Source organism: Channa argus, unplaced genomic scaffold (assembly GCF_033026475.1).
Source record: "Channa argus isolate prfri unplaced genomic scaffold, Channa argus male v1.0 Contig060, whole genome shotgun sequence".
Lineage (NCBI taxonomy): Eukaryota > Metazoa > Chordata > Actinopteri > Anabantiformes > Channidae > Channa > Channa argus.
In genome coordinates this window covers 133,332-151,190 of record NW_027125279.1, presented here as the reverse complement: position 1 = coordinate 151,190, position 17,859 = coordinate 133,332, and the positions used below count along the sequence as shown (strand labels likewise).

The window sequence follows — 17,859 nt, the reverse complement described above, 5'->3', positions numbered from 1 at the left end:
TTAGACTGGAATCTCCGTGGACTATGATGTTTGCGGATGACATTGTGATTTGTAGTGAGAACAGGGAGCAGGTGGAGGAAAATCTAGAGAGATGGAGGTCTGCTCTGGAAAACTGAGATGTGTGTCAATGAGAGGGACCCAGGTGGAACGGTGAGGTTACAGGGGGCAGAGGTGAAGAAGGTGCAGGACTTTAAGTACTTAGGGTCAACGGTTCAGAGCAACGGAGAGTGTGGAAAAGAGGTGAAGAGGCGACTGCAATCAGGTTGGAACGGGTGGACAAAAGTGTCAGGTGGGTTGTGTGATAAAAGAGTGTCAGCGAGAATGAAAGGAAGCCACCGTCTCAAGACAGTGGTGAGACCAGCGATGTCCTTCGGCTTAGAGACAGCGGCACTAAAGAAAACACAGGAGGCAGAGCTGGAGGTAGCAGAGCTTAAGATGTTGAGGTTCTCTTTGGGAGTAACGAGGATAGACAGGATCAAGAATGAGGACAAACGGTTAGTTCAAAGCAATATACTCCAAGCTTAAGACTTACTGTCTGGAGGAAGTTGCAGAAAACAAACGGCTAAATAGTTGCAGCTGATCTAAGAGCGATTAGTGAAATATAGTGGGACTTTGCTCAAAGACGCCTGGAAATATGTTGCTCATTGAAGGTCAAAGGGTCTTTTCAGGGTCCTCTTTGAGGCCCGGCTAGCTCAGGCGGTAGAGCATGAGACTTTTAATCTCAGGGTCGTGGGTTCGAGCCACACGTTATGTGTGGTGCTTTTAATACGGCCACACTGGATAAGATCTGGGACCAACACTGAAACTGCACAAAACCTTGATTTTTTGTACAGGTGAAATTGAAAGTCACTTCCTGCAATTACAGACAGTAAATTAGCCAAATTACAGTCGGCTTTCTCAGGGGAGGTGATTTCACAAATTGGGATATGGAAACCGACTTTACCCGACTAGATACCACTCGGAGTACCGCAATTTTATTGTCGTTTATACACGTAACCATGTTTCCAATCAGCTTTCTCAAACTGTGCATAAGCGTAACAAAAGGCTGCAAGCCCTACGATGGATGCTGAGGTTTTCGAAAAAGTAGCAATTCAGAAAATCCAGCTGCAACTGCAGCCAGACTTGGCTACCCGTACAAACGTTTTGCCAAACAATATCGATCATCTAACCAACACTCCAACTGAAACCCACTAAACTCACAAACAAGAGCTTCACTCACTTCATTACACTGTCATAAGTTGCGCAAAGTCCCGACTGACGGCCCTTTCCAGCTGAGACAAAGGTGAGTATTACAACAAATTGAGACTTTCCTCAAGAACACCTCGAGTATGTTGATTGAATTAGAGAATAACAACCTAATGACTTAGTTCCACTGTCCTAAAGAGTCTGCGCCCACCAACGGCTGTCAGGATGGCCGAGCGGTCTAAGGCGCCAGACACAAGGAAGAACTCCTTCCCCAAAGGGACTTCTGGTCTCCAGTGGAGGAGTGGGTTCAAATCCCACTCCTGACATTACTTTTATCTGCATGTTGCTAATGATTTAGACATATTTGTATTGAACAACTTTGAAAACTTTAACAACTCGTGATTGTCTTTTGTTGCACAAAGCAAAAGACATGGCAACACTATTGCATAATCCTTCTCTACCATATACCATTGTGCTGCTGAGATAATGCTGCCGCAACATTCTTACGAGAATGCACCTCGGGCACTCCTGGCAGTAATTTCTGACCACGCGCACAACTGACCCTCCACATCAACTCACGTCAAGTGAGGTGGCCATGATGTGCATGCAAACGATTAGTTCGAAGCAATTTATTCCAAGCTTAAGACTTACTGTCTGGAGGAAGATGCAGAAAACAAACGGCTAAATAGTTGCAGCTGATCTAAAATTGATTGCTGAAACAGAGTGGGACTTTGCTTAAACACGCCTGGAAAAATGTTGCTTTATTGAGGGTCAAAGGGTCTTTTCAGGTGTCCTTTTAGCGGCCCGGCTAGCTCAGTCGGTAGAGCATGAGACTCTTAATCTCAGGGTCGTGGGTTCGAGCCCCACGTTGGGCGGGGTCTTTTTTGATTATGGCCACACTGGAGAAGATGTGGGACCAACACAAAAACTGCAGAACAACTTGATTTCTTGTACAGCTGAAAATGAAAGTCACTGGGGGACTTTCATAGGGAACACCGAGGGTACTCGGTGTGTCATCTGGAAAGAGGAAAGTGGACAAGGTGATTTGGCGGCAGAACGAGGAACTTCAGGAGTGTATACAGAGAAAAAGGTTAGCTAAGAAGAAGTGGGACACTGCGAGGACTGAAGAGAGTCGACAAGAGTACAGGGAGATGCAGCGTAAGGTGAAGGTAGAGGTGGCAAAGAGCATATGAGGACTTGTATGCTAGGTTGGACACTAAAGAGGGAGAGGTGGATTTGTTCAGGTTGGCCAGACTAAGAGACAGAGATGGGAAGGATGTGCAGCAGGTTAGGGTGATTAACGATAAGGATGAAAATAAATTGACAGGTGCCAGGATTGTGATGGGAAGATGGAAGGAGAACTTTTTAAGAGTTAATCAATGAGGAAAATGAAAGGGAACAAAGAGTAGAAGAGGTGACTGGTGTGGAGCAGGAAGTAGCCAAGATTAGTAAGAGTGAAGTGAGGATGACGTTGAAAAGGATGAAGAGTGGAAAGGCAGCGGGTCCTGATGACATACCTGTGGAGGTATGAAAGTGTCTAGGAGAGGTGGCAGTAGAGTTTCTGACTAGTTTGTTTAACAAGATCTTGGAGAGTGAGAGGAGGGCCGAGGACTGGAGGAGAAGTGTACTGGTGCCCATTTTTAAGAACAAGGGAGATGAGCAGAGCTGTGGCAACTACAGAGGAATAAAGTTGATGAGCCACACAATGAAGTTGTGGGAAATAGTAGTGGAAGCTAGGCTAAGGGCAGAGGTGAGCAATATGGTTTCATGCCTAGAAAGAGTCTAACAGATGAAGTATTTGCTTTGAGGATGCCGATGGAGAAATACAGAGAAGGTCATGGGGAGTTGCATTGTGTCTTCGTAGACTTAGAGAAAGCGTATGACAGGGTGCCGAGAGAGGAGCTGTGGTATTGTATGAGGAATTCTGGAGTGGCAGAGAAGTATGTTACAGTGATGGAGGACATGTATGAAAGCTGTAAGACCGTGGTGAGGTGTGCTGTAGATGTGACAGAGGAGTTCAAGGTGGCGGTGGGTCTGCATCAAGGATCGGCTCTGAGCCCCTTCTTCCTTGCTCTGGTGGCGGACAGGCTGACAGATAAGGTTAGACTGGAATCTCCGTGGACTATGATGTTTGCGGATGGCATTGTGATTTGTAGTGAGAACAGGGAGCTGGTGGAGGAAAATCTAGAGAGATGGAGGTCTGCTCTGGAAAACTGAGATGTGTGTCAATGAGAGGGACCCAGGTGGAACGGTGAGGTTACAGGGGGCAGAGGTGAAGAAGGTGCAGGACTTTAAGTACTTAGGGTCAACGGTTCAGAGCAACGGAGAGTGTGGAAAAGAGATGAAGAGGCGACTGCAATCAGGTTGGAACGGGTGGACAAAAGTGTCAGGTGGGTTGTGTGATAAAAGAGTGTCAGCGAGAATGAAAGGAAGCCACCGTCTCAAGACAGTGGTGAGACCAGCGATGTTCTTCGGCTTAGAGACAGCGGCACTAAAGAAAACACAGGAGGCAGAGCTGGAGGTAGCAGAGCTTAAGATGTTGAGGTTCTCTTTGGGAGTAACGAGGATGGACAGGATCAAGAATGAGGACAAACGGTTAGTTCAAAGCAATATACTCCAAGCCTAAGACTTACTGTCTGGAGGAAGTTGCAGAAAACAACTGGCTAAATAGTTGCAGCTGATGTAAGAGCGATTGCTGAAACAAAGTGGGACTTTGCTCAAAGACGCCTGGAAATATGTTGCTTCATTGAAGGTCAAAGGGTCTTTTCAGGGTCCTCTTTGAGGCCTAGCTAGCTCAGGCAGTAGAGCATGAGAGTTTTAATCTCAGGGTCGTGGGTTCTAGCCCCACGTTATGTGTGGTGCTTTTAATACGGCCACACTGGATAAGATCTGGGACCAACATTAAAACTCCACAAAACCTTGATTTCTTGTACAGCTGAAAATGAAAGTCACTTCCTGCAATTACACACAGTAAAGTAGCCAAATTACAGTCGGCTTTCTCAGGGGAGGTGATTTCACAAATTGGGATATGGAAACCGACTTTACCCGACTAGATACCAGTCGGAGTACCGCAATTTTGTTGTCGTTTATACACGTAACCATGTTTCCAATCAGCTTTCTCCAACTGTGCATAAGCGTAACAAAAGGCTGCAAGCCCTACGATGGATGCTGAGGTTTTCGAAAAAGTAGCAATTCAGAAAATCCAGCTGCAACTGCAGCCAGACTTGGCTACCCGTACAAACGTTTTGCCAAACAATATCGATCATCTAACCAACACTCCAACTGAAACCCACTAAACTCACAAACAAGAGCTTCACTCACTTAATTACACTGTCACAAGTTGCGCAAAGTCCCGACTGACGGCCCTTTCCAGCTGAGACAAAGGTGAGTATTGCAACAAATTGAGACTTTCCTCAAGAACACCTCGAGTATGTTGATTGAATTAGAGAATAACAACCTAATGACTTACTTCCACTGTCCTAAAGAGTCGGCGCCCACCAACGGCTGTCAGGGTGGCCGAGCGGTCTAAAGCGCCAGACTAAAGGAAGAACTCCTTCCCCAAAGGGACTTCTGGTCTCCAGTGGAGGCGTGGGTTCAAATCCCACTCCTGACATTACTTTTATCTGCATGTTGCTAATGATTTAGACATAATTGTATTGAACAAATTTGAAAACTTTAACAACTCGGGATTGTCTTTTGTTGCACAAAGCAAAAGACATGGCAACACTATTGCATAATCCTTCTCTACCATATACCATTGTGCTGCTGAGATAATGCTGCCGCAACATTCTTACGAGAATGCACCTCGGGCACTCCTGGCAGTAATTTCTGACCACGCGCACAACTGACCCTCCACATCAACTCACGTCAAGTGAGGTGGCCATGATGTGCATGCAAACGATTAGTTCGAAGCAATTTATTCAAGCCTAAGACTTACTGTCTGGAGGAAGATGCAGAAATCAAACGGCTAAATAGTTGCAGCTGATCTAAAAGTGATTGCTGAAACAGAGTGGGACTTTGCTTAAACACGCCTGGAAAAATGTTGCTTTATTGAGGGTCAAAGGGTCTTTTCAGGTGTCCTTTTAGCGGCCCGGCTAGCTCAGTCGGTAGAGCATGAGACTCTTAATCTCAGGGTCGTGGGTTCGAGCCCCACGTTGGGCGGGGTCTTTTTTGATTATGGCCACACTGGAGAAGATGTGGGACCAACACAAAAACTGCAGAACAACTTGATTTCTTGTACAGCTGAAAATGAAAGTCACTGGGGGACTTTCATAGGGAACACCGAGGGTACTCGGTGTGTCATCTGGAAAGAGGAAAGTGGACAAGGTGATTTGGCGGCAGAACGAGGAACTTCAGGAGTGTATACAGAGAAAAAGGTTAGCTAAGAAGAAGTGGGACACTGCGAGGACTGAAGAGAGTCGACAAGAGTACCGGGAGATGCAGCGTAAGGTGAAGGTAGAGGTGGCAAAGAGCATATGAGGACTTGTATGCTAGGTTGGACACTAAAGAGGGAGGGGTGGATTTGTTCAGGTTGGCCAGACTAAGAGACAGAGATGGGAAGGATGTGCAGCAGGTTAGGGTGATTAACGATAAGGATGGAAAAAAATTGACAGGTGCCAGGATTGTGATGGGAAGATGGAAGGAGAACTTTTTAAGAGTTAATCAATGAGGAAAATGAAAGGGAACAAAGAGTAGAAGAGGTGACTGGTGTGGAGCAGTAAGTAGCCAAGATTAGTAAGAGTGAAGTGAGGAGGACGTTGAAGAGGATGAAGAGTGGAAAGGCAGCGGGTCCTGATGACATACCTGTGGAGGTATAAAAGTGTCTAGGAGAGGTGGCAGTAGAGTTTCTGACTAGTTTGTTTAACAAGATCTTGGAGAGTGAGAGGAGGTTCGAGGACTGGAGGAGAAGTGTACTGGTGCCCATTTTTAAGAACAAGGGAGATGAGCAGAGCTGTGGCAACTACAGAGGAAGAAAGTTGATGAGCCACACAATGAAGTTGTGGGAAATAGTAGTGGAAGCTAGGCTAAGGGCAGAGGTGTTTGGCAGAGAAGTATGTTACAGTGATGGAGGACATGTATGAAAGCTGTAAGACCGCAGTGAGGTGTGCTGTAGATGTGACAGAGGAGTTCAAGGTGGCGGTGGGTCTGCATCAAGGATCGGCTCAGAGCCCCTTCTTCCTTGCTCTGGTGGCGGACAGGCTGACAGATGAGGTTAGACTGGAATCTCCGTGGACTATGATGTTTGCGGATGACATTGTGATTTGTAGTGAGAACAGGGAGCAGGTGGAGGAAAATCTAGAGAGATGGAGGTCTGCTCTGGAAAACTGAGATGTGTGTCAATGAGAGGGACCTAGGTGGAACGGTGAGGTTACAGGGGGCAGAGGTGATGAAGGTGCAGGACTTTAAGTACTTAGGGTCAACGGTTGAGAGCAACGGAGAGTGTGGAAAAGAGTTGAAGAGGCGACTGCAATCAGGTTGGAACGGGTGGACAAAAGTGTCAGGTGTGTTGTGTGATAAAAGAGTGTCAGCGAGAATGAAAGGAAGCCACCGTCTCAAGACAGTGGTGAGACCAGCGATGTTGTTCGGCTTAGAGACAGCGGCACTAAAGAAAACACAGGAGGCAGAGCTGGAGGTAGCAGAGCTTAAGATGTTGAGGTTCTCTTTGGGAGTAACAAAGATGGACAGGATCAAGAATGAGGCTAAACGGTTAGTTCAAAGCAATATACTCCAAGCCTAAGACTTACTGTCTGGAGGACAGTGTAAAAGGACAGTGATTTCACAAATTGGGATATGGAAACCGACTTTACCCGATTAGATACCACTCGGAGTACCGCAATTTTGTTGTCGTTTATACACGTAACCATGTTTCCAATCAGTTTTCTCAAACTGTGCATAAGCGTAACAAAAGGCTGCAAGCCCTACGATGGATGCTGAGGTTTTCGAAAAAGTAGCAATTCAGAAAATCCAGCTGCAACTGCAGCCAGACTTGGCTACCCGTACAAACGTTTTGCCAAACAATATCGATCATCTAACCAACACTCCAACTGAAACCCACTAAACTCACAAACAAGAGCTTCACTCACTTCATTACACTGTCATAAGTTGCGCAAAGTCCCGACTGACGGCCCTTTCCAGCTGAGACAAAGGTGAGTATTACAACAAATTGAGACTTTCCTCAAGAACACCTCGAGTATGTTGATTGAATTAGAGAATAACAACCTAATGACTTAGTTCCACTGTCCTAAAGAGTCGGCGCCCACCAACGGCTGTCAGGATGGCCGAGCGGTCTAAGGCGCCAGACTCAAGGAAGAACTCCTTCCCCAAAGGGACTTCTGGTCTCCAGTGGAGGCGTGGGTTCAAATGCCACTCCTGACATTACTTTTATCTGCATGTTGCTAATGATTTAGACATATTTGTATTGAACAACTTTGAAAACTTTAACAACTCGTGATTGTCTTTTGTTGCACAAAGCAAAAGACATGGCAACACTATTGCATAATCCTTCTCTACCATATACCATTGTGCTGCTGAGATAATGCTGCCGCAACATTCTTACGAGAATGCACCTCGGGCACTCCTGGCAGTAATTTCTGACCACGCGCACAACTGACCCTCCACATCAACTCACGTCAAGTGAGGTGGCCATGATGTGCATGCAAACGATTAGTTCGAAGCAATTTATTCCAAGCTTAAGACTTACTGTCTGGAGGAAGATGCAGAAATCAAACGGCTAAATAGTTGCAGCTGATCTAAAAGTGATTGCTGAAACAGAGTGGGACTTTGCTTAAACACGCCTGGAAAAATGTTGCTTTATTGAGGGTCAAAGGGTCTTTTCAGGTGTCCTTTTAGCGGCCCGGCTAGCTCAGTCGGTAGAGCATGAGACTCTTAATCTCAGGGTCGTGGGTTCGAGCCCCACGTTGGGCGGGGACTTTTTTGATTATGGCCACACTGGAGAAGATCTGGGACCAACACAAAAACTGCAGAACAACTTGATTTCTTGTACAGCTGAAAATGAAAGTCACTGGGGGACTTTCATAGGGAACACCGAGGGTACTCGGTGTGTCATCTGGAAAGAGGAAAGTGGACAAGGTGATTTGGCGGCAGAACGAGGAACTTCAGGAGTGTATACAGAGAAAAAGGTTAGCTAAGAAGAAGTGGGACACTGCGAGGACTGAAGAGAGTCGACAAGAGTACCGGGAGATGCAGCGTAAGGTGAAGGTAGAGGTGGCAAAGAGCATATGAGGACTTGTATGCTAGGTTGGACACTAAAGAGGGAGGGGTGGATTTGTTCAGGTTGGCCAGACTAAGAGACAGAGATGGGAAGGATGTGCAGCAGGTTAGGGTGATTAACGATAAGGATGGAAAAAAATTGACAGGTGCCAGGATTGTGATGGGAAGATGGAAGGAGAACTTTTTAAGAGTTAATCAATGAGGAAAATGAAAGGGAACAAAGAGTAGAAGAGGTGACTGGTGTGGAGCAGTAAGTAGCCAAGATTAGTAAGAGTGAAGTGAGGAGGACGTTGAAGAGGATGAAGAGTGGAAAGGCAGCGGGTCCTGATGACATACCTGTGGAGGTATGAAAGTGTCTAGGAGAGGTGGCAGTAGAGTTTCTGACTAGTTTGTTTAACAAGATCTTGGAGAGTGAGAGGAGGTTCGAGGACTGGAGGAGAAGTGTACTGGTGCCCATTTTTAAGAACAAGGGAGATGAGCAGAGCTGTGGCAACTACAGAGGAAGAAAGTTGATGAGCCACACAATGAAGTTGTGGGAAATAGTAGTGGAAGCTAGGCTAAGGGCAGAGGTGTTTGGCAGAGAAGTATGTTAGAGTGATGGAGGACATGTATGAAAGCTGTAAGACCGCGGTGAGGTGTGCTGTAGATGTGACAGAGGAGTTCAAGGTGGCGGTGGGTCTGCATCAAGGATCGGCTCTGAGCCCCTTCTTCCTAGCTCTGGTGGCGGACAGGCTGACAGATGAGGTTAGACTGGAATCTCCGTGGACTATGATGTTTGCGGATGACATTGTGATTTGTAGTGAGAACAGGGAGCAGGTGGAGGAAAATCTAGAGAGATGGAGGTCTGCTCTGGAAAACTGAGATGTGTGTCAATGAGAGGGACCCAGGTGGAACGGTGAGGTTACAGGGGGCAGAGGTGAAGAAGGTGCAGGACTTTAAGTACTTAGGGTCAACGGTTCAGAGCAACGGAGAGTGTGGAAAAGAGTTGAAGAGGCGACTGCAATCAGGTTGGAACGGGTGGACAAAAGTGTCAGGTGGGTTGTGTGATAAAAGAGTGTCAGCGAGAATGAAAGGAAGCCACCGTCTCAAGACAGTGGTGAGACCAGCGATGTTGTTCGGCTTAGAGACAGCGGCACTAAAGAAAACACAGGAGGCAGAGCTGGAGGTAGCACAGCTTAAGATGTTGAGGTTCTCTTTGGGAGTAACGAGGATGGACAGGATCAAGAATGAGGACAAACGGTTAGTTCAAAGCAATATACTCCAAGCCTAAGACTTATTGTCTGGAGGAAGTTGCAGAAAACAAACGGCTAAATAGTTGCAGCTGATGTAAGAGCGATTGCTGAAACAAAGTGGGACTTTGCTCAAAGACGCCTGGAAATATGTTGCTTCATTGAAGGTCAAAGGGTCTTTTCAGGGTCCTCTTTGAGGCCCGGCTAGCTCAGGCGGTAGAGCATGAGACTTTTAATCTCAGGGTCGTGGGTTCGAGCCCCACGTTATGTGTGGTGCTTTTAATACGGCCACACTGGATAAGATCTGGGACCAACACTAAAACTCCACAAAACCTTGATTTCTTGTACAGCTGAAAATGAAAGTCACTTCCTGCAATTACACACAGTAAAGTAGCCAAATTACAGTCGGCTTTCTCAGGGGAGGTGATTTCACAAATTGGGATATGGAAACCGACTTTACCCGACTAGATACCACTCGGAGTACCGCAATTTTGTTGTCGTTTATACACGTAACCATGTTTCCAATCAGTTTTCTCAAACTGTGCATAAGCGTAACAAAAGGCTGCAAGCCCTACGATGGATGCTGAGGTTTTCGAAAAAGTAGCAATTCAGAAAATCCAGCTGCAACTGCAGCCAGACTTGGCTACCCGTACAAACGTTTTGCCAAACAATATCGATCATCTAACCAACACTCCAACTGAAACCCACTAAACTCACAAACAAGAGCTTCACTCACTTCATTACACTGTCATAAGTTGCGCAAAGTCCCGACTGACGGCCCTTTCCAGCTGAGACAAAGGTGAGTATTACAACAAATTGAGACTTTCCTCAAGAACACCTCGAGTATGTTGATTGAATTAGAGAATAACAACCTAATGACTTAGTTCCACTGTCCTAAAGAGTCGGCGCCCACCAACGGCTGTCAGGATGGCCGAGCGGTCTAAGGCGCCAGACTCAAGGAAGAACTCCTTCCCCAAAGGGACTTCTGGTCTCCAGTGGAGGCGTGGGTTCAAATCCCACTCCTGACATTACTTTTATCTGCTTGTTGCTAATGATTTAGACATATTTGTATTGAACAACTTTGAAAACTTTAACAACTCGTGATTGTCTTTTGTTGCACAAAGCAAAAGACATGGCAACACTATTGCATAATCCTTCTCTACCATATACCATTGTGCTGCTGAGATAATGCTGCCGCAACATTCTTACGAGAATGCACCTCGGGCACTCCTGGCAGTAATTTCTGACCACGCGCACAACTGACCCTCCACATCAACTCACGTCAAGTGAGGTGGCCATGATGTGCATGCAAACGATTAGTTCGAAGCAATTTATTTCAAGCTTAAGACTTACTGTCTGGAGGAAGATGCAGAAAACAAACGACTAAATAGTTGCAGCTGATCTAAAATTGATTGCTGAAACAGAGTGGGACTTTGCTTAAACACGCCAGGAAAAATGTTGCTTTATTGAGGGTCAAAGGGTCTTTTCAGGTGTCCTTGTAGAGGCCCGGCTAGCTCAGTCGGTAGAGCATGAGACTCTTAATCTCAGGGTCGTGGGTTCAAGCCCCACGTTGGGCGGGGTCTTTTTTGATTATGGCCACACTGGAGAAGATCTGGGACCAACACAAAAACTGCAGAACAACTTGATTTCATGTACAGCTGAAAATGAAAATCACTGGGGGACTTTCATAGGGAACACCGAGGGTACTTGGTGTGTCATCTGGAAAGAGGAAAGTGGACAAGGTGATTTGGCGGCAGAACGAGGAACTTCAGGAGTGTATACAGAGAAAAAGGTTAGCTAAGAAGAAGTGGGACACTGCGAGGACTGAAGAGAGTCGACAAGAGTACAGGGAGATGCAGCGTAGGGTGAAGGTAGAGGTGGCAAAGAGCATATGAGGACTTGTATGCTAGGTTGGACACTAAAGAGGGGGAGGTGGATTTGTTCAGGTTGGCCAGACTAAGAGACAGAGATGGGAAGGATGTGCAGCAGGTTAGGGTGATTAACGATAAGGATGGAAATAAATTGACAGATGCCAGGATTGTGATGGGAAGATGGAAGGAGAACTTTTTAAGAGTTAATCAATGAGGAAAATGAAAGGGAACAAAGAGTAGAAGAGGTGACTGGTGTGGAGCAGGAAGTAGCCAAGATTAGTAAGAGTGAAGTGAGGAGGACGTTGAAGAGGATGAAGAGTGGAAAGGCAGCGGGTCCTGATGACATACCTGTGGAGGTATTAAAGTGTCTAGGAGAGGTGGCAGTAGAGTTTCTGACTAGTTTGTTTAACAAGATCTTGGAGAGTGAGAGGAGGGCCGAGGACTGGAGGAGAAGTGTACTGGTGCCCATTTTTAAGAACAAGGGAGATGAGCAGAGCTGTGGCAACTACAGAGGAAGAAAGTTGATGAGCCACACAATGAAGTTGTGGGAAATAGTAGTGGAAGCTAGGCTAAGGGCAGAGGTGAGCAATATGGTTTCATGCCTAGAAAATGTCCAACAGATGAAGTATTTGCTTTGAGGATGCCGATGGAGAAATACAGAGAAGGCCATGGGGAGTTGCATTGTGTCTTCGTAGACTTAGAGAAAGCGTATGACAGGGTGCCGAGAGAGGAGCTGTGGTATTGTATGAGGAATTCTGGAGTGGCAGAGAAGTATGTTAGAGTGATGGAGGACATGTATGAAAGCTGTAAGACCGCGGTGAGGTGTGCTGTAGATGTGACAGAGGAGTTCAAGGTGGCGGTGGGTCTGCATCAAGGATCGGCTCTGAGCCCCTTCTTCCTTGCTCTGGTGGCGGACAGGCTGACAGATGAGGTTAGACTGGGATCTCCGTGGACTATGATGTTTGCGGATGACATTGTGATTTGTAGTGAGAACAGGGAGCAGGTGGAGGAAAATCTAGAGAGATGGAGGTCTGCTCTGGAAAACTGAGATGTGTGTCAATGAGAGGGACCTAGGTGGAACGGTGAGGTTACAGGGGGCAGAGGTGAAGAAGGTGCAGGACTTTAAGTACTTAGGGTCAACGGTTCAGAGCAACGGAGAGTGTGGAAAAGAGTTGAAGAGGCGACTGCAATCAGGTTGGAACGGGTGGACAAAAGTGTCAGGTGGGTTGTGTGATAAAAGAGTGTCAGCGAGAATGAAAGGAAGCCACCGTCTCAAGACAGTGGTGAGACCAGCGATGTTCTTCGGCTTAGAGACAGCGGCACTGAAGAAAACACAGGAGGCAGAGCTGGAGGTAGCAGAGCTTAAGATGTTGAGGTTCTGTTTGGGAGTAACGAGGATGGAAAGGATCAAGAATGAGGACAAACGGTTAGTTCTAAGCAATATACTCCAAGCCTAAGACTTACTGTCTGGAGGAAGTTGCAGAAAACAAACGGCTAAATAGTTGCAGCTGATGTAAGAGCGATTGCTGAAACAAAGTGGGTCTTTGCTCAAAGACGCCTGGAAATATGTTGCTTCATTGAAGGTCAAAGGGTCTTTTCAGGGTCCTCTTTGAGGCCCGGCTAGCTCAGGCGGTAGAGCATGAGAGTTTTAATTTCAGGGTCGTGGGTTCGAGCCCCACGTTATGTGTGGTGTTTTCAATACGGCCACACTGGATAAGATCTGGGACCAACACTAAAACTCCACAAAACCTTGATTTCTTGTACAGCTGAAAATGAAAGTCACTTCCTGCAATTACACACAGTAAAGTAGCCAAATTACAGTCGGCTTTCTCAGGGGAGGTGATTTCACAAATTGGGATATGGAAACCGACTTTACCCGACTAGATACCACTCGGAGTACCGCAATTTTGTTGTCGTTTATACACGTAACCATGTTTCCAATCAGTTTTCTCAAACTGTGCATAAGCGTAACAAAAGGCTGCAAGCCCTACGATGGATGCTGAGGTTTTCGAAAAAGTAGCAATTCAGAAAATCCAGCTGCAACTGCAGCCAGACTTGGCTACCCGTACAAACGTTTTGCCAAACAATATCGATCATCTAACCAACACTCCAACTGAAACCCACTAAACTCACAAACAAGAGCTTCACTCACTTCATTACACTGTCATAAGTTGCGCAAAGTCCCGACTGACGGCCCTTTCCAGCTGAGACAAAGGTGAGTATTACAACAAATTGAGACTTTCCTCAAGAACACCTCGAGTATGTTGATTGAATTAGAGAATAACAACCTAATGACTTAGTTCCACTGTCCTAAAGAGTCGGCGCCCACCAACGGCTGTCAGGATGGCCGAGCGGTCTAAGGCGCCAGACTCAAGGAAGAACTCCTTCCCCAAAGGGACTTCTGGTCTCCAGTGGAGGCGTGGGTTCAAATCCCACTCCTGACATTACTTTTATCTGCATGTTGCTAATGATTTAGACATATTTGTATTGAACAACTTTGAAAACTTTAACAACTCGTGATTGTCTTTTGTTGCACAAAGCAAAAGACATGGCAACACTATTGCATAATCCTTCTCTACCATATACCATTGTGCTGCTGAGATAATGCTGCCGCAACATTCTTACGAGAATGCACCTCGGGCACTCCTGGCAGTAATTTCTGACCACGCGCACAACTGACCCTCCACATCAACTCACGTCAAGTGAGGTGGCCATGATGTGCATGCAAACGATTAGTTCGAAGCAATTTATTCCAAGCCTAAGACTTACTGTCTGGAGGAAGATGCAGAAAACAAACGGCTAAATAGTTGCAGCTGATCTAAAAGTGATTGCTGAAACAGAGTGGGACTTTGCTTAAACACGCCTGGAAAAATGTTGCTTTATTGAGGGTCAAAGGGTCTTTTCAGGTGTCCTTTTAGCGGCCTGGCTAGCTCAGTCGGTAGAGCATGAGACTCTTAATCTCAGGGTCGTGGGTTCGAGCCCCACGTTGGGAGGGGTCTTTTTTGATTATGGCCACACTGGAGAAGATCTGGGACCAACACAAAAACTGCAGAACAACTTGATTTCTTGTACAGCTGAAAATGAAAGTCACTGGGGGACTTTCATAGGGAACACCGAGGGTACTCGGTGTGTCATCTGGAAAGAGAAAAGTGGACAAGGTGATTAGGCGGCAGAACGAGGAACTTCAGGAGTGTATACAGAGAAAAAGGTTAGCTAAGACGAAGTGGGACACTGCGAGGACTGAAGAGAGTCGACAAGAGTACAGGGAGATGCAGCGTAAGGTGAAGGTAGAGGTGGCAAAGAGCATATGAGGACTTGTATGCTAGGTTGGACACTAAAGAGGGAGGGGTGGATTTGTTCAGGTTGGTCAGACTAAGAGACAGAGATGGGAAGGATGTGCAGCAGGTTAGGGTGATTAATGATAAGGATGGAAATAAATTGACAGGTGCCAGGATTGTGATGGGAAGATGGAAGGAGAACTTTTTAAGAGTTAATCAATGAGGAAAATAAAAGGGAACAAAGAGTAGAAGATGTGACTGGTGTGGAGCAGGAAGTAGCCAAGATTAGTAAGAGTGAAGTGAGGAGGACATTGAAGAGGATGAAGAGTGGAAAGGCAGCGGGTCCTGATGACATACCTGTGGAGGTATGAAAGTGTCTAGGAGAGGTGGCAGTAGAGTTTCTGACTAGTTTGTTTAACAAGATCTTGGAGAGTGAAAGGAGGGCTGAGGACTGGAGGAGAAGTGTACTGGTGCCCATTTTTAAGAACAAAGGAGATGAGCAGAGCTGTGGCAACTACAGAGGAATAAAGTTGATGAGCCACACAATGAAGTTGTGGGAAATAGTAGTGGAAGCTAGGCTAAGGGCAGAGGTGAGCAATATGGTTTCATGCCTAGAAAGAGTCCAACAGATGAAGTATTTGCTTTGAGGATGCCGATGGAGAAATACAGAGAAGGTCATGGGGAGTTGCATTGTGTCTTCGTAGACTTAGAGAAAGCGTATGACAGGGTGCCGAGAGAGGAGCTGTGGTATTGTATGAGGAATTCTGGAGTGGCAGAGAAGTATGTTAGAGTGATGGAGGACATGTATGAAAGCTGTAAGACCGCGGTGAGGTGTGCTGTAGATGTGACAGAGGAGTTCAAGGTGGCGGTGGGTCTGCATCAAGGATCGGCTCTGAGCCCCTTCTTCCTAGCTCTGGTGGCGGACAGGCTGACAGATGAGGTTAGACTGGAATCTCCGTGGACTATGATGTTTGCGGATGACATTGTGATTTGTAGTGAGAACAGGGAGCAGGTGGAGGAAAATCTAGAGAGATGGAGGTCTGCTCTGGAAAACTGAGATGTGTGTCAATGAGAGGGACCCAGGTGGAACGGTGAGGTTACAGGGGGCAGAGGTGAAGAAGGTGCAGGACTTTAAGTACTTAGGGTCAACGGTTCAGAGCAACGGAGAGTGTGGAAAAGAGTTGAAGAGGCGACTGCAATACGGTTGGAACGGGTGGAAAAAAGTGTCAGGTGTGTTGTGTGATAAAAGAGTGTCAGCGAGAATGAAAGGAAGCCACCGTCTCAAGACAGTGGTGAGACCAGCGATGTTGTTCGGCTTAGAGACAGCGGCACTAAAGAAAACACAGGAGGCAGAGCTGGAGGTAGCAGAGCTTAAGATGTTGAGGTTCTCTTTGGGAGTAACGAGGATGGACAGGATCAAGAATGAGGACAAACGGTTAGTTCAAAGCAATATACTCCAAGCCTAAGACTTACTGTCTGGAGGAAGTTGCAGAAAACAAACGGCTAAATAGTTGCAGCTGATGTAAGAGCGATTGCTGAAACAAAGTGGGACTTTGCTCAAAGACGCCTGGAAATATGTTGCTTCATTGAAGGTCAAAGGGTCTTTTCAGGGTCCTCTTTGAGGCCCGGCTATCTCAGGCGGTAGAGCATGAGAGTTTTAATCTCAGGGTCGTGGGTTCAAGCCCCACGTTTTGTGTGGTGCTTTTAATACGGCCACACTGGATAAGATCTGGGACCAACACTAAAACGGCACAAAACCTTGATTTCTTGTACAGCTGAAAATGAAAGTCACTTCCTGCAATTACACACAGTAAAGTAGCCAAATTACAGTCGGCTTTCTCAGGGGAGGTGATTTCACAAATTGGGATATGGAAACCGACTTTACCCGACTAGATACCACTCGGAGTACCGCAATTTTGTTGTCGTTTATACACGTAACCAAGTTTCCAATCAGCTTTCTCAAACTGTGCATAAGCGTAACAAAAGGCTGCAAGCCCTACGATGGATGATGAGGTTTTCGAAAAAGTAGCAATTCAGAAAATCGAAAATCGAGGAGAAGTGTACTGGTGCCCATTTTTAAGAACAAGGGAGATGAGCAGAGCTGTGGCAACTACAGAGGAATAAAGTTGATGAGCCACACAATGAAGTTGTGGGAAATAGTAGTGGAAGCTAGGCTAAGGGCAGAGGTGAGCAATATGGTTTAATGCCTAGAAAGAGTCCAACAGATGAAGTATTTGCTTTGAGGATGCCGATGGAGAAATACAGAGAAGGTCATGGGGAGTTGCATTGTGTCTTCGTAGACTTAGAGAAATCGTATGACAGGGTGCCGAGAGAGGAGCTGTGGTATTGTATGAGGAATTCTGGAGTGGCAGAGAAGTATGTTACAGTGATGGAGGACATGTATGAAAGCTGTAAGACCGTGGTGAGGTGTGCTGTAGATGTGACAGAGGAGTTCAAGGTGGCGGTGGGTCTGCATCAAGGATCGGCTCTGAGCCCCTTCTTCCTTGCTCTGGTGGCGGACAGGCTGACAGATGAGGTTAGACTGGGATCTCCGTGGACTATGATGTTTGCGGATGACATTGTGATTTGTAGTGAGAACAGGGAGCAGGTGGAGGAAAATCTAGAGAGATGGAGGTCTGCTCTGGAAAACTGAGATGTGTGTCAATGAGAGGGACCTAAGTGGAACGGTGAGGTTACAGGGGGCAGAGGTGAAGAAGGTGCAGGACTTTAAGTACTTAGGGTCAACGGTTCAGAGCAACGGAGAGTGTGGAAAAGAGTTGAAGAGGCGACTGCAATCAGGTTGGAACGGGTGGACAAAAGTGTCAGGTGGGTTGTGTGATAAAAGAGTGTCAGCGAGAATGAAAGGAAGCCACCGTCTCAAGACAGTGGTGAGACCAGCGATGTTGTTCGGCTTAGAGACAGCGGCACTGAAGAAAACACAGGAGGCAGAGCTGGAGGTAGCAGAGCTTAAGATGTTGAGGTTCTGTTTGGGAGTAACGAGGATGGACAGGATCAAGAATGAGGACAAACGGTTAGTTCTAAGCAATATACTCCAAGCCTAAGACT

The 17,859-nt window shown here is 46.5% G+C and overlaps 9 non-coding genes across 9 annotated transcripts; all 9 read left to right on the top strand.

The window, feature by feature from the left end:
• Nucleotides 1-1,987: 1,987 nt before the first annotated feature.
• trnak-cuu (transfer RNA lysine (anticodon CUU)) lies at nt 1,988-2,060 on the top strand. Its single transcript has one exon. It is a non-coding gene; the product is annotated as a tRNA-Lys (tRNA).
• Nucleotides 2,061-4,691: 2,631 nt separating this feature from the next.
• trnaf-aaa (transfer RNA phenylalanine (anticodon AAA)) lies at nt 4,692-4,798 on the top strand. Its single transcript has 2 exons — nt 4,692-4,729; nt 4,754-4,798. It is a non-coding gene; the product is annotated as a tRNA-Phe (tRNA).
• A 475-nt stretch (nt 4,799-5,273) lies between these two features.
• Nucleotides 5,274-5,346, top strand: trnak-cuu (transfer RNA lysine (anticodon CUU)). The gene has a single exon. It is a non-coding gene; the product is annotated as a tRNA-Lys (tRNA).
• A 2,107-nt stretch (nt 5,347-7,453) lies between these two features.
• On the top strand, nt 7,454-7,560 carry trnal-caa (transfer RNA leucine (anticodon CAA)). Its single transcript has 2 exons — nt 7,454-7,491; nt 7,516-7,560. It is a non-coding gene; the product is annotated as a tRNA-Leu (tRNA).
• Nucleotides 7,561-8,036: 476 nt separating this feature from the next.
• trnak-cuu (transfer RNA lysine (anticodon CUU)) lies at nt 8,037-8,109 on the top strand. Its single transcript has one exon. It is a non-coding gene; the product is annotated as a tRNA-Lys (tRNA).
• A 2,456-nt stretch (nt 8,110-10,565) lies between these two features.
• Nucleotides 10,566-10,672, top strand: trnal-caa (transfer RNA leucine (anticodon CAA)). The gene is made up of 2 exons: nt 10,566-10,603; nt 10,628-10,672. It is a non-coding gene; the product is annotated as a tRNA-Leu (tRNA).
• A 476-nt stretch (nt 10,673-11,148) lies between these two features.
• Nucleotides 11,149-11,221, top strand: trnak-cuu (transfer RNA lysine (anticodon CUU)). The gene has a single exon. It is a non-coding gene; the product is annotated as a tRNA-Lys (tRNA).
• Nucleotides 11,222-13,852: 2,631 nt separating this feature from the next.
• trnal-caa (transfer RNA leucine (anticodon CAA)) lies at nt 13,853-13,959 on the top strand. The gene is made up of 2 exons: nt 13,853-13,890; nt 13,915-13,959. It is a non-coding gene; the product is annotated as a tRNA-Leu (tRNA).
• Nucleotides 13,960-14,435: 476 nt separating this feature from the next.
• Nucleotides 14,436-14,508, top strand: trnak-cuu (transfer RNA lysine (anticodon CUU)). The gene has a single exon. It is a non-coding gene; the product is annotated as a tRNA-Lys (tRNA).
• The last annotated feature ends 3,351 nt before the right edge of the window (nt 14,509-17,859 follow it).